General features: G+C 47.4%; 1 protein-coding gene across 10 annotated transcripts in view; it reads left to right on the forward strand.

Moving 5' to 3' along the window:
* The window catches only part of CACNA1A (calcium voltage-gated channel subunit alpha1 A), a 285,358-nt gene that overhangs the window by 123,485 nt on the left and 147,204 nt on the right, over positions 1-14,669 (forward strand). The window lies entirely within an intron of this gene.

Consider the following 14,669-nt stretch of genomic DNA (forward strand, 5'->3'; position numbering starts at 1 on the left):
ATTTTACTCATCTGTTAGATGAGACTCATATTAATACTTACCTCATTGGGTTGAGGTGAAGATCAGATGGATAATTTTTAGCAATAAAATGTAGTCAAGAGGAGGGAGAGAGGAAGGATTCCTGTGGTGGAGCCAGTCCTAGAATAGAGGTGAGTCCATGTCTGGGATGATTTTGGATGATAATGGAAATAGGAAGGGAAGGATGGATTTAAGTACACTTTCCCAGAAAAAAAAAAAAAAAAAACATTCCAGAGCATGATAATCAACGGACTGTTGACTGGTATACTGCTAGTGCCATTGCAAGAGCACAGGGTGCTTCTAGGGAGAACTTATTTCAGTCATGTTGAGGTTCCTGTAAGACATCAAAGTAGAAAAGTCATTTAGACAGATAGAGGTAACCGTTAAAGTCTGCCTGGCCTGCCTGGTCTTGAGAGTCATCCATAAAGAGGTTGGTTAAGCCTGGAAAGTGCCTGAGTTCTAAAGGTGTGGTGCTATAAGGGACAGGAACAGGGGGTCAGGGGAGGGCCAGCACTGAGGGACCAGAGAGGAAGAGGATCAGGGAAAAGGAAACAGAAGGTTCAGGGGACAGGTAGTTAGGAAGAGGCAAGCCACAGTCAGCCACACCAGTTGCAGCTAAAGAGAGGAGAAAGTTTACATTAGGAGGAAAAGAGTGACTCTAAAGAGTTGTCCTAGGGGGAATGGGGACACATGACATCTTGGTGGCAAAGGTCTGATTGAAAAGCGAAGGAAGGAGGAAAAGCTTTGGTAGTTTCTACCATCTGCACCAGGGTTTGAGGATTGAGTAAACTCATTTGGGAACTAGCTTGATTTCCTTAGTCTTTTTCCTCTCCTTTACAAAAGTTTTTTTTTGTTTGTTTTGTTTTGTTTTGTTTTGTTTTTGTTGTTGCTATTGTTGTTGTTTTATTAGGAGAGTGAAATGCTGGGCATGTTTAGAAAGATGAAGAAAATGGGTATCACATATTGTTACATATCTCTTGCCAAATAAAATTCTAGTTACATCATACTGGAACATCCAGACAGATCTTCCTGAAATGGGGAAGGTACATTTGGGGTGGTTTCACTTAGTGACATATAGGAAATTCGCTTGAGAGGCTCTGTCCTGTAGAACTAGGATATGATGCACCAGGCAGCAGAAATTGAGGTTCAACCTGGTGTGACTTCTCAGTAGTGATATGTCTGGTGAATTTTGGTTTTGGAGGTGAGTCCTACATCAAAAAGGACTTGGGTAGTAGAGGGCTCGTGTTGCAACCTTGCTTTGCCAGTCAGCTCCTCCTTGTGTGGGCAACTCTAGAAACGAGGGCAGCCGGTACGTACACACACATAGTTAGTACTGTGGGCTCAGGAGTTTGAACAGATTCAACACACAGCTCCATTCCCTAGTCGTGTGACCTTGGGCAGGTGGCTCTGCCACCCTGAGATCTTAGCTCACTCACCTGGAAAACAGGGTATCATGCCCTATCTTGTAGAGTTATTTGAAAGGTTTAATGAGCTTGTGTCTGACATGTGGTAGGGTGGGTTTATGGATGGTATTTACAGAAGGATGGTTTGAAGAGAAAGGAAGAAGGGGTTTGGTGCTTCTGTGGGCCTCAGCTTCCTCATCTGTGAAATGGGAAGAAGAGCTGTACCTACCACAAAAGGTAGGATTCCACGAGATAATACATGTAAAACACTTAAAAACTGGCACAGAGTAAGTGCTCAGTGCTGTTAGCTATTCTAACACTAATAACTGTAATTATAATGATGATAATAATTATGAGTGCTTCTCCAGGCCCAGTTCCACAGACCGGTTAGTCTGCTGTAGAGAACATTGGCTCCTGATAATTTGGCATGCAACATCTAACCCCCTCTTCCAATCTGGGGAGAGCACCCCTTTGTGCGTAGTACTCCTGGATCACACTTGCTCACAAACCAAAGGTTTCAGGAAGAGGGAGTCGTCCTCTCTCCAGACCTTGGTAATCAGGGCGTGTGATTCAAACTCAACCAATCACACACTCCCTGACCAAGGAACTGGAAAGCAGAATGTTTGAAACACGAAGGGATGGTCTGGGTTCCTTCCTAGCAGCCTGCTACCGTGGGGATTGTTGGTCTGGCTGCATTGCTCTGGCCCACTTTCCAAGTCCCCTCCTCTGGATTCCAGCTGATTATCTGAGCTTCCTGAAAAAATTTTTGGTGTTTGCAATACATAACTCAAATTGATGCTGGGACAAAGATTTGAAGGCAAGCAGCCTGTTTGTAGATCCCAGGAGACACAGATGGAGACTAGAGGGGTGAGATAGTGAAGAGAAGACAGTCAATAAAGTTTACATTAGGTAATGAGTTAGTGCCACTTGCAACTGGTGCTTGCTTCATCTCTCTGGAGAACTTTGGGAGGCAGGTAGCACACGCCCCTCAGAGTCAACTCACATATGGAGTGATGGCACTGGGCTCGGAGATCCTCCTGGGGCATGGGCTCCCTTGCTCTCCTGTTTTGCCCTGCACTCAGACTGAGCATGCTTCTGTGTCCAGAACATCCTAGATGTTCAGAATGAGCAATGTGGGACACAGGCATAGCACCCACAGTGTCTGTCTTGATGGCTACTCTTAGCTGGTTCTGCCGTGAGTTGTCGCTCAACTCCTTGGCTTTCCTGGTGAAGCATTTTGGGGGTCAGTTCATCTTTAGTCTGCATCAACGAAAGGAAAACAAAGCTCACCCTCTTGGCCCCATATGGGGAGTGAGAACAATGGCTCTGTAGGGAAAGGATAAAGGAAGGGCAGCTGAAAGCCAGACCCTCAACCTTTGGGGAGTTTGGGCTTCAGTGATACTCTAGAGACAGAGGACTCTCTCCCTGGCATGATGGGCACGGGACTTCTGTGCAGAGAAGAATAGAGATCAGAGTGAATAATAGGAATAGAATGTTGAAGCAGAGGAGCCAAATAGGATCCAGGTGGGATCCAGGGTCCGGGACTGGGGATGAGTTAGCAACATTTTGCATTGTCTTTAGCTGGCAGCAATGAGTAGAATTTGTTCCAGAAAGGCACAAATTAACAAACTGGTCTTCTCTCACTATGAGGTGAGAATTGCATTAGCAGGGTAATCTCGCCACTGAGGATGGCACAGCAACGCATGTGTTCACACCTGAATAAAGAAAAAGTGCGGTTCCTATGTTCCTATTGTGGAGTCTTGTGTGGCTCAGAAATGGCGAGTAACAGAAGATCCAACCTGTGGTGGCTTAAACAAATGGCGGCTTATTTTTTGTCATGTTACAAAAAGTTGGCAGTGGGTGTGGGCTGGTGTGGGCTGGCATCTATTGGCCAATCTCTTGGCTCTCTCTTGGCCTTTGTCTCATGGTTGCAAAATGGTTGCTGGAGCTTTTAGCATCATGTCCACTTTCCAGGCAGGAAGAAGCAAGAACAAGATGACCCCACCCAGCTCTGCCAACTTTTGCATCATGCAAAGCAAAATCTTTCCCAGAAACCATCCACCAGGCTTCTACTTATATCTCATGGCCAGCAGTACGTTCATGGCCACATCTAGCTCCGAGAGAGCCTGGGAAAGCATTTCACTTTTCTAACCATTCTAGAGACGGTTCTAACTTTTGATTTTGTATATGGCTAAAGGGTATATTTAAAGTCAGACTATTTTATTTTAAAACTGTCTTCATTCACCTTATAATCATCTCTTCTGTGTGCTTCTGCATATCAGTTATATATTGTCATGATAGTGCCGTGTAACAAACAGTACCAAAAGCCAGTGGCTTAAAGTGACAGCATTTATTTAGTTTATGGCTCTGAGGGTTGGCAGTTCAGCAGGGTGCTTTATCTGATCTCAGATCAGCACATTCATGCAGCTGTGGCCAGCTGTGAGGCAGCTGGGTGGCTCTGCTGTTTGCGTGTTGGCTGTCTATAGGCTGGTCTAGGATGGCCTTGGCTGGGACCACTGTGCTCTGCTGCACCTGGTCTCATCCTCCAGCAGGCTAATGTGGGCCTGTTCATATGGCAGAAGCAGCATTCTTCGAGTAAGAGGGAGTACACAGGCCCCTGGAGGGCTAGTCCCAGGAATGTAGTGTCCTCACTTTGGCGACTGATGGCCAAAGTATGCAGTGAGGCCAGTCCAGATTCGAGGGATGGGGCAATAAATCCCATCTCTTGGTGGGAGGAGTGTTACATCATATTGCAAAGGTGTGTATCTAAGAAGTTATTCAGTGGGAACACTGAGACCTGATTTCTGTCCCCTGAGGACTTCTGCCCTGACTTCTGTTAGTCATTGGTGCCACACCTTCTCCTTCCTTTTAGTTTCTGACTTGTAGCAAGAAACAAGGATGACGTGTTATTATTACCATGTCAGTCATACAGTGGAAAGGAGAGAAAGTGTCAGTAAAGGCTCTGTTGAGAGCCCAGGGCCTATCATATGGCCCCCTGGGAACTAAAGGTGGAGAAGACCACACAACCTTTATCAAATCTCAACTTGATACCTGAGTTCTGAGTCCTCATGGGCAGTTGAAGCATGAGAACAGATTTCTTACCTGCTATGTAAACCCAGCACAGTTCATAGCCATACAGCCTGGCACCTTATGTCAGCTGGGCTTTTGATTTCTTTCTTTCCTTTTTTTTTTTTTTTTTGAAATGTCATCTGCTCCTAATCAGAGCTGAATGGAAACCTCCTCCAATTCTATCAGCTCAGGAGGATAGAAACCAGACTGGCAGGCATCTGTACAGCCCTTTTTCATGCCCTAACTTTGTTTTGCATCTGCCTTATTTTTATGCATTCCCTCCACCCCGCCTTCCCTCCCAAAACTCCAGCTTTCTGAGAATGCATGCCAACAGGGGAAGTCAACCTCAGAGAAAGGAAATTGGCATTAGTTGAGCACCTGCCATGGGCCACACCCCTTATACACCCTCATTGCCCTCCAGCTTCCCCATAGCTCCATGAATAGTATCACAGTTGAGGAAAACTAGATCCAGAGAGGAAGAGTTACTTGTCCAAAGTCACACAGATGGGAAGTTCTAGACCAGGACTTGGATGCAGATCCACCCCTCTGTAGAACCAGTTGCATTTTAGAGGGAGAAAATAGGGAGAGGGATGCCAGCCTCCTCCATCAGCAGCATCTGCCCACTCACCCCAGGACCTTTGCAGATGCTGTTGCCTGTATCTAGAATATGCTCTTTGTGTCTAGCTAACTCTGATTCAGATGCGATAATTAAAGTATGTAACAACTGGAGTGACACGAGCACTGACCAGTTAGAAAGGAATCTCTCCTTTTGTGCCAAGTGTAGACCTTTAGTTTGCTGTACATAGGAAGGTCCAGGGGACCTAGAGGGGGACCAAGGTGCCAGGGGGTGCATTCATGGGACTCAAGGCAGTATGTATTTATTGATATTAACTATCTCTTCCTCCAGAAAGCCTTCCTGACCTCCCTACACCATGCTTAGGATCAGGCCAGTGTAGGTCCCTTCTTTATGGGATCTGGTGTCATCTCTATACTGGGTTAGTCACCTGTCTTTTTTCTCTGGAGGACAAAGACTGAACTCAGAGCCTAATGCAGAACCTGAAAGTGGTGCTCAGTAAATATCTACTGAATGAATGAATGAATGAATGAATTCGTAGTTGGCGGTGGAAAGAGCCGTGCCCTTTAGCAGGGTTGCCCAGGCGTTGCTGAGGGATGGACAGTAGGAAGCACGGGATATCCTTAATTTCAGTCATGTTGCTCTGAAGCCTGAGCGAATGCTGCAGACACAGGAGCAGCAAAGTTTCTGCTCTCCGTCTGGCCTCACTCGGGGGGCTGTGCCGGCCAAGGGGCATCCTGGGAAGCCAAGAGCGATGGGGTCTTTGAGAACACAAGGGATTGGGGGAACAGCATCTAATTTTACATTTCCTAGTCCTTTGTAAAGGAACAGGTAAGGCTTGCATATTTTTGAGCTGTAGGTTCAACAGCAGAGCTGCAATCAAGAGCTGGACCCTGGAGTCATACCAACGTGAGCTTCCTCAGTGTCTGGTTTAGGGACCTGGGGGCATTACGGATCAGCACTGACAGTCACTGAGAGCTTACCATGTGCCCAGTGCTGTCCTCAAGATCGAGTAGATTATCTCATTTAATCCTCCAAGTATATCCCTCTCCCTTAGGGGAGTATAAGTATACCCCTTAGAGACTGCCCTTGTCCCTATTATACAGCTGGGAAAACAAGAACAGTCCCGAGGAGGGTGCGTGCCAGTCAGGAGGCCGGGTGAATCTGGACAGCTGGGTCCTTTGCGCTCTCCTCCACTGCTCTGTTGGCCTCTGGTGAACCTTCTCGTCTCTCTGAAACTCAGCTTCCTCATCTGTGAAATGGGGCTTGTCATACCTCATTTGCAGGGCAAGTAAATGTGTCAGTAATAATGGTGACCACAGGTGAAGCACTGGCTATGGCCGTGTTCTCTGCAGCCAGGACCTTTACAAGGACCATTCCCTTCGGTCCCCGCCTCCCGTGGGTGCAAGATGTCATCCCCATTTTACAGATGAGAAAACAGAGGCTCAGAAAAGCTAGAGCATTTGTCTCAGGCCACATGACTAGGAAGTGGAAGAATTAGGATTTCAAGGATGAAGCCTGACTCTTAAAGGCACAGGCAATAAATGGAGCAGACGATGCTGATTCCAGGATTATCAGACCCTGGAATCAGGGATGTGAAGACTGCTTCCAGCCTGCCTGACTTAGCTCCAAGAGGTCACAGCTGGTGGACCTGCCAGGGAGAGTTTAGCTAGATACATGGCAATGTTTTTCTTGCTAATAGTAATAATTCTTCTTATTTACTATGCACATGCTCTGTGCCAGAGGTTGCCTGAGTCCTCTGCATCAGGCCTGTTTGCTCCCCTGTTTCAGGAGGAGACAGCAAGAGCCAGGTGGACACTCTGATCTGCACCCTCAGCCAGACCAAAGCCCGCCTTAGCCCAGCTCAGGTCCTTGATCCAAGGCTCTTGGTACAAATCAGTTTCCATGTCTCTGAGGGTCCATCTCCAGCTGACACGTGAGGTGCTGAATCAAATATCTCTCCTACAAAAAGCTTTCGTTGTTGTCACCTAGACCTGCCACCCTGTTTGTCTCAGAATAATCTGTCCAGGGGCATCTGGGTGGCTCAGTCAGTTAAGAGTCTGCCTTTGGCTCGGGTCATGATCCCAGAGTCCTAGGATTGAGCCCCACGTCAGGCTCCTTGCTCAGCAGGGAGCCTGCTTCTCCCTCTCCCTCTGCCTGTCATACCTCCTGCTTGTGCGCGCTCTCTCTCTCTCTCTATCTGTGTCACATAAATAAATAAAATCTTGGAAGGAAGGAAAGAAGGGAGGGAGGAAGGAAGAAAAGAAAAGAGAAGAGAAGAAGAAAGAAAAAAGAAAAGGAAAGAAAGAAAGAGAAAGATCCATTCAAGTGCTAGGGTCCAAGCCTCAGGGTCTCTCTATTCCTCTTTTACTCAAGCCCCCACACCTAGTCTGTTAGCAAATCTTGTTGGATCCATCTTCAGAATCTACCCAGAAATCCACCCACTTCTCACCACCTTCCTGGCCCCCTCTGGTCGGGCTCCCATCATTGTTCTCCCTGTACCCTGGTCTCTTAACTTCCCCCCTCCCCCTCTCCCCACAGTCTGTCCCCCTGACAGTAGCCAGAGGGCACCTGTGAGTACCTGAGGACAGCTGTGTCTGGCCTCTGCTCTTAACACTCCATGGCTCCCACTTCACTTGGAGAAAAAAACCTAAGTCCTCCCTGTAGCCCACAAGGCCCCACAAGCTCTGGCCTGTCCCCCGCCCGCCTCCATCTCCCCCTACCCCGCGGTCCTCCTCACTCACTGTGCTCCAGCCACATGAGCTTCCTTGTTGTCCCTTTTTAAAAAATATTTTAAAAATTTCTTTATTTGAGAGAGAAGGAGAGAGCACAAGTGGGGGGAAGAGTGGAGGGAGAGGGAGAAGCCGACTCCCTGCTGAGCAGGGAGCCCGACACGGCGCTCAGTTCCAGGATCCTGAGATCATGACCCAAGCCGAAGGCAGACATTTAACCAAATGAGCCACCCAGGTGCCCTTCCTTGTTGTCCCTTAAACACATCAGGCACAGTCCAGCCTCAGCCTTTGCACAGGCTGTTCCTTCTGCCTGGAATACCCTTCCCCCACATCTTTGCCTAACTCCGCCCCATTTGCTTTGCTCAAATATTCTTCAGGATTATAACTTACTCATCTCTCTCCTGACATTCCCACTCCCCATTCTGTGCTTTATTTCCCTCCACAGTCCTGATGAGCTGCTACCAGACCACATTTACTTATCATTGGTTGGTGATTGTCCAACTCCACCACCGGAATCTCAGCCCTATGAGGGCAGGGGCTTCTGTTTCTTGTGCTCAGCGCTGTATCCCAGAGCTAGAACTGGACTTGGCAGGTGCTCAGTAGAAGTTTAATTGTGGTGAAATAGAGCTAACATAAAACAGACCCTTTTAAGCATTTTTTAAAATTTTTTATTTTTTATAAACATATTTTTATCCCCAGGGGTACAGGTCTGTGAATCACCAGGTTTACACACTTCACAGCACTCACCATAGCACATACCCTCCCCAATATCCATAACCCCACCCCCCTTCTCTCAACCCCCCTTCCCCCAGCAACCCTTAGTTTGTTTTGTGAGATTGAGAGTCACTTATGGTTTGTCTCCCTCCCAATCTTTTAAGCATTTTTAAGTTTCCAGCTCAGTGGCATTAAGTCCGTTCATACTGTCCTGCAGTCATGCCCACTCTCCATCTCCCAGACATTCTCATCTTCCCAAACTGAACCTGTATCACCATGAAACACCAGCTCCCTCCTCCCTCTCCCAGTGCCTGGCGTCTACCATTTACTTCCCATGCCTGTGGTTCTGACTTCTCTAGGGACCTCCTGTGAGTGGAATCACACAGTATCTGTCCTTTTGTGCCTGGCTTCTTTCACTCAGGATGATGTCCTCCGGATTCACTGACATTGGAGCAAGTGTTTCCCTCCTTTTGAAGGCTGAATCGTATTCTATTGTATGGGCATACCACATTCTGTTTGTTCGTTCCTCCATCAGTGGATAGTTGGGCTGCTTCTATCTTCTGGCTACCATGAGTAATGCTGCTCTGATATTTGCATGAGTGTGCAAGTAGCTCTTTGAGTCTTTGCTTCCGGATCTTTGGGGTGCAGACTGGAAGTAGACTTGCTGGATCGTTCTTCCATTGTTTAAAAATCAAGATTTAACTCACTGGGGCCCTGAAGGTTTCACTGGCTAAAGCTTTTCTTCGACCTTTTGGAGCTAGACATAGGGGTGGGGAGCAGGCAGCTCTTGCATCAGCTGTTTTTCAACACATGGGGAGGCAGATGGGTGAAATGTCTTCCTTCCCACCCTACCTGCTCTGGTATCTCAGGATACCCCTTGTTTGGGGAAGCGACTGTGGCATCAGAGAGACAACGTGTGGCATCTGAGACACAGTACCGCAAGTGGCTGGGAGCCCAGAGAAACCAGGACAGGCACGCTGGGGATGTGGACTGGAGATGGAGCTAATTTTAGTGGCTGGAGAGGCTGCAAGAAGCGCGCGCGCACTAGAGAGAGAGAGAGAGAGAGAGTGTGTGTGTGTGTGTATGCACGCATGCGCGTGCACCCGCACACACCGTGACAGAGGCCTCATGGGGGAGGAGTTGCTAGATAAGTCAGTTTGGACAAAGTAAAATACTGGGGAGGAGACCCAGCCCCAGCCCAGAGGGTGGTCAGCCTGTTTAAAGGCACAAGTGCCAGGATCAAGGCGAGGAGGGGTAGTGTTAGGCGACACTTGGATTATAGAGACAGTTGTGGTTATGGAGCCTTGATCTACATGAGGCACTGTTCACCCTTGTCATTCTGACAGCCATTCTAGGGGAAAGATATTGTTCCTCTCTCTTTAATGAGCAGGCAAACTGAGGCATGGAACTAAATACCTTCCCCCATCAGAAGCAAGGAATGAGCCAACCAGAGAAGTGAAAATACAGAATCAAGGGAAAAACAAAGATATATAAGCAAGAAGGCTCTCAGGGCAGAGGAGTTAGCTCTGAACTCCTTGAGGATGGCCAGGTTGAAGAGAAGAATGCAGGTGGCAGAAAGTGGCCGAGCACTGGATTTGGGAATCAGGATAGAAGTGGATGAAAATTCTGACTCTTCCACTCACTGGCTATGGGGCCACTCTGACCCTCAGCTTCCTTATCTGTGAAACAGCATTGTTGTGAGGATGGGCAGTAGGGAGCCTGCTCCAGGATAAATTCTCAGTGTATGGTAGTCATGGTTTTCCTTGTGTTTGGGGACAATATTGTCAGGTAAAGGGGAATTTATTTTAGGGGGTGGGGGGGCAGTGGGAGAGAGAAAGAGAGAATCACAACCAGGCCTCGCGTCTAGCGCAGAGCCTGACACAGGGCTCAGTCTCACAAACCTGAGATTATGACCTGAGCCAAACTCAAGAGTTGAACACTTAACTGACTGAGCCACCCATGCATCCCAGAGGGAAAATTTCTTATCAATTCAAAAATTGCTTAAGTTCCTACTTGCTTGAGTTCCTACTGTATACCAGGCCCTCAGGATATAGTAGTCAACAGGACAAGCCTGGTTCCTGCCCTTGTAGAGTCTCAGGATAGCCACACTGCATTCCTCAGCTTAACATTCTCTGAAATTATAATAAGAATACCAGCCACTGGCACTTACTATGAGCCAGGCACTATTCTGGACCCTTTTAAAATAGTAGCTCATTTAATCTTCACGGAAGAGCCTGTAATCTAAGAGCTGTTATTATCCACATTTTATATAGTAGGGAACTGAGGCACAGAGAGGTTAAGTAACTTGCCAAAGGCCACACAGCGAACCAGCAGGTGGTGGAGCTGAGAGTCACATGCAGGAGTATGGTCCCAGAGTCTGTGTTCTCTACCACCGTGCTTTCCTGCCCCTCTGATAGCAATAATCATTGGTCACATTGACCAATGGCTATGTTGCCGTGTCCTTCACACACACTTTATTGGGCCTTTGCAGCAATCCAGTGAGGCTGATTTTTAGTGATCTCCATTTGATGGAGAGAGAAACTGAAACACAGGCTGTATAAGTCCCTTGTTTGGGATCCTGCAGTGAGAACTCAGGGTTGCAAATTCGGGGTGGCCTTGGACCCCACACCCCAGCCTCCAGTGGCTCATAGAGGGAAGGCTTTCCTTGGTGCCTTTTTTCTGTTTTCCCTGCTTCTGTGTGAAGATAAACACCCTAAGCCCGTTTGCTGTAAACTGGGATATAATTAGTTAACGGAAGGTCAGTGCTTTAGAGATGGAAATTGCGGGGCTTTTTTTTTTTTTTTTCCTCCCTCATCATTGTTGCCCGCATGCTAATACAGCACCGTGTGTCTTCTGTCAGACATTTTAGACAAATTCTAGTTTCCTCAAAATATTTTGCCACAGAAAGTATCAAGCGGGAAAGAGACACAGGCAGGGAGAGGAAATCCTCTGTCGGGTTTTTTTTTTTTTTTAAGATTTTATTTATTTATTTGACAGAGAGAAATTACAAGTACACTGAGAGGCAGGCAGAGAGAGAGAGAGAAGGAAGCAGGCTCCATGCTGAGCAGAGAGCCCAATGCGGGACTCGATCCCAGGACCCTGAGATCATGACCTGAGCCAAAGGCAGCAGCTTAACCCACTGAGCCACACAGGCGCCCCTCCTCTGTCGGGTTTAAGCAGAACAGCAGAGTGGTTTGGAGTCCCCAATCTCAAGTTTGGCAGAGGCTAGTTGGGGACTGACTTCTCAGCAGGCTGGGTGCCTCAGTTTACCTATTCATCAAAGGAGCAGGATCACGGGACCCTCTTCTCACAGGCTTCCCGACTGTCTCACTAGCCCTGTCTGATCTGCCATTAACCACGCCCATTAGGTTTTTCATCTCCACGAGTTCTACCTGATCCTTTGAAACCAGCTTCATCTTTTATAGGGGATTGTGTTCCTACAGCAGAATTTCTCCACCTCAGTGCTGTTGACATTTTGGGCTGATAATCCTTGGCTGTGAGGGGCTGTCCTGTGTGCTGTGGGTCATTGAAGAGCGTTCCTGGTCCCCACCCAGGAGATGGCCAGGAGCACTGCCTGTCTCTCCCAAGTGGTGACAACCAAAAATGTCTCCAGATTGCCAAATGTCCCCTGGGGGTCAGAGTCCCCGCTGGCTGAGAATCGCTTTATAGATATTTTCAGGCATTATTTTATATTTTCTTAAATGTAACATGCAAAGAATTCTTTCATAATGAGTGTCTGATAACTTAAATATTTAAATTCCTTAACGGCTTTTCTTCCCATCTCTTGTTGCTTTGAGTGTTTTCCTATTCTTGTTTATGAAGCTCATTCTCCTTGAGACAGTGTTAGGGGGAATTCTCTGGGGCCTGAGATAAAGGTATATCCTTCCTGGAAAATATGCATTTACTTGCTTCCAGGTGTCTGGGGTGCTCCCATTCCAAGGCCTGCTTCAACTTTTGGACCACCCACATGTTGAGAATTTAGGGCACCAGTGTTTCCAAAAAACCATGCCAGCTTGTGGTTATAATTTCGCAAAGACTTATTTTTCTCCTCTGCTGAATGCCAGAGCAACTTTCTTGAAAATCTCTGGGGAATTGAGGATGGAGTAAATTGGCTCCAGGTTTCTTACCCTAAAGCAGTAGCTCCTTGGAGCCCTATCCCAATTCGAGGTGGGGAGGTTTCCTTTTAGATTTCTCAGTCTTCGTAGGCCTTGGGCTTTGCTTTTCGTTCCTGATCCCCAAGAGGCCGTGAACCTCGAGGCAGCTGTTTTCTGGGTTAGGCAAATGTCCTTGGAGCAGAAGTGGGTTTGATGCTTTGCCTGCTTCCTGGAGGCTCCTGGTTTCACTTAAATTTGAAGCCGATAATTATCTACTTACATTGTTGGGCTTTCCATGCTTCAACATGAGGGTCTTTAGCTTTTATGCAGGATTTGTGATTGCTTCCAGCAAGAGGTCCAGTCTGATTACCTAGCCTCCTTTTACCAGAAACAGAGGTCTGTGGATTATATAAATGAGCAGAGCATCAAGCGCAGTACTTGGCATGTGTTGGCTGTTTTGATTGTTACTGAGAGTGTAGTTGAAAGGGAAGGCAGAGCAGTGAAGTCTTGGTTAGGGGCATTTCCTGCAGGGCAGGGCAAAACGACTGTGGGATGGAGAAGTCAGGGTGGGGGATATAGGTTTTCTTGGGTGGTATTTTCGATTTTAGCCAATATTGGTCCAAAGCCTTATTTATTTCTTGGGGTAGCTCTGAGTACCCAAAACTCCGCATTGCTCCAAGAGTTTCTAAAAGAAAATTCTCTTTGGGACTCAGTGCTGGTCCACGATGAAGCACTGACTGCTCCATTTTCCCTCCTCCCCCATCCCTACCCCTAAGGTATACATTGTGTGTACACACACACACACACACACAGCCCCATCAACTTGGTGTATGAGTTTAGGTGCTACAACTTCTCCCCATTCCTGGCCAGACAGTAAAGAAATGAACTCACTAACCTTCCATCACACATTCTGCCATTCAAGTATGAAGCATACTGACTTGATCTCCTTTCTATCTTGTCGTCCGTTCCCTGAGCTCTTTGGAGACAGGGACCAGCGTTGTCTGTTTCTGAATTCGCTAAAGCCTTGTGCCTGACAAGCAGGCAGGACTTCTGAAAATGTGTTGAATGGAGTTGCCTCCTCTTGAGATGCACCTAGAACAGGAATCTTATTAGCCTAAAGCAAATTTAAGGTTGGAAGACTATATATCAGGGGTTCCCAAGACCACCTTCAGATTTGATGATTTGCTAGAAGGGCTGCCGGGACCCAGAAGAGCTGCAATTCTCACAGTCACAGTTTATTACAGGGAAAGGATACAGATTAAAATCTTCAAAGCGAAAAGAGCTAGGAAAGCATCTAGGAGAGACCAGGCAGGGCTTTCTGTTTCCCTGTTCCCAGGGGAATCTGAGTGCTCATCAGCAATGACAGGTGACAACATGTGTGGTGTACTGCCAACCGGGGACCCTCACTCCAGCCTTGGTGTCCAAGGTTTTTACTGGGCTCAGTCACAGAGGTGTGGAACACCCATGTGACTGTCTTTAACTGCCCCAGCACCCCCGGGGATCAAAAAGGCACAGCATGCCCCACGGCCCCAGATGAACACAAGCAGACATTCACCATAAATCACACTGTCGGCATGGACTACCTCACGTGGCCCAAGGCCCCAAATCTACAAAGACACTCTCAGCAGGCAGGATATTCCAAGATTATCCCCAAGGAGCCAGTCAAGGGCTGGTCCCTTGGAATATGTATGGTTTGGATTATGGAATGTAAATCTCACCAAGTCATTTCACCTCATAAAGTCCTCCAGAGGGGATCGGTGCTCTTAGCAGAGCACCTGAGACCCTGTGTTCTGTGGCTTTTGTCCATTTTGCCAGTGTCATCTCTCCTCTCTAACACTACCAAACTTCTTTAAGATCCTCTAACATCCTGTGCTTTCTCTCACTGGGCAGCCTCAGGGGTATTCATCCTTCTCTGTGAAATACTTCCTCCTCTTCCTCTAACTCTCTTGCCTTCAGGTCCCAGAATTGGTATCATTTCGTCCAAAAATCCTTCCCTGAGCCTCCAAGTCCGTAGTCAGAAGCCTCCTTTTTCTCTGAGAATACCTTTCTATCAGATTTCTTATCC

This window comes from Mustela nivalis (assembly GCF_964662115.1).
Source record: "Mustela nivalis genome assembly, chromosome: 1".
Classification (NCBI taxonomy): domain Eukaryota; kingdom Metazoa; phylum Chordata; class Mammalia; order Carnivora; family Mustelidae; genus Mustela; species Mustela nivalis.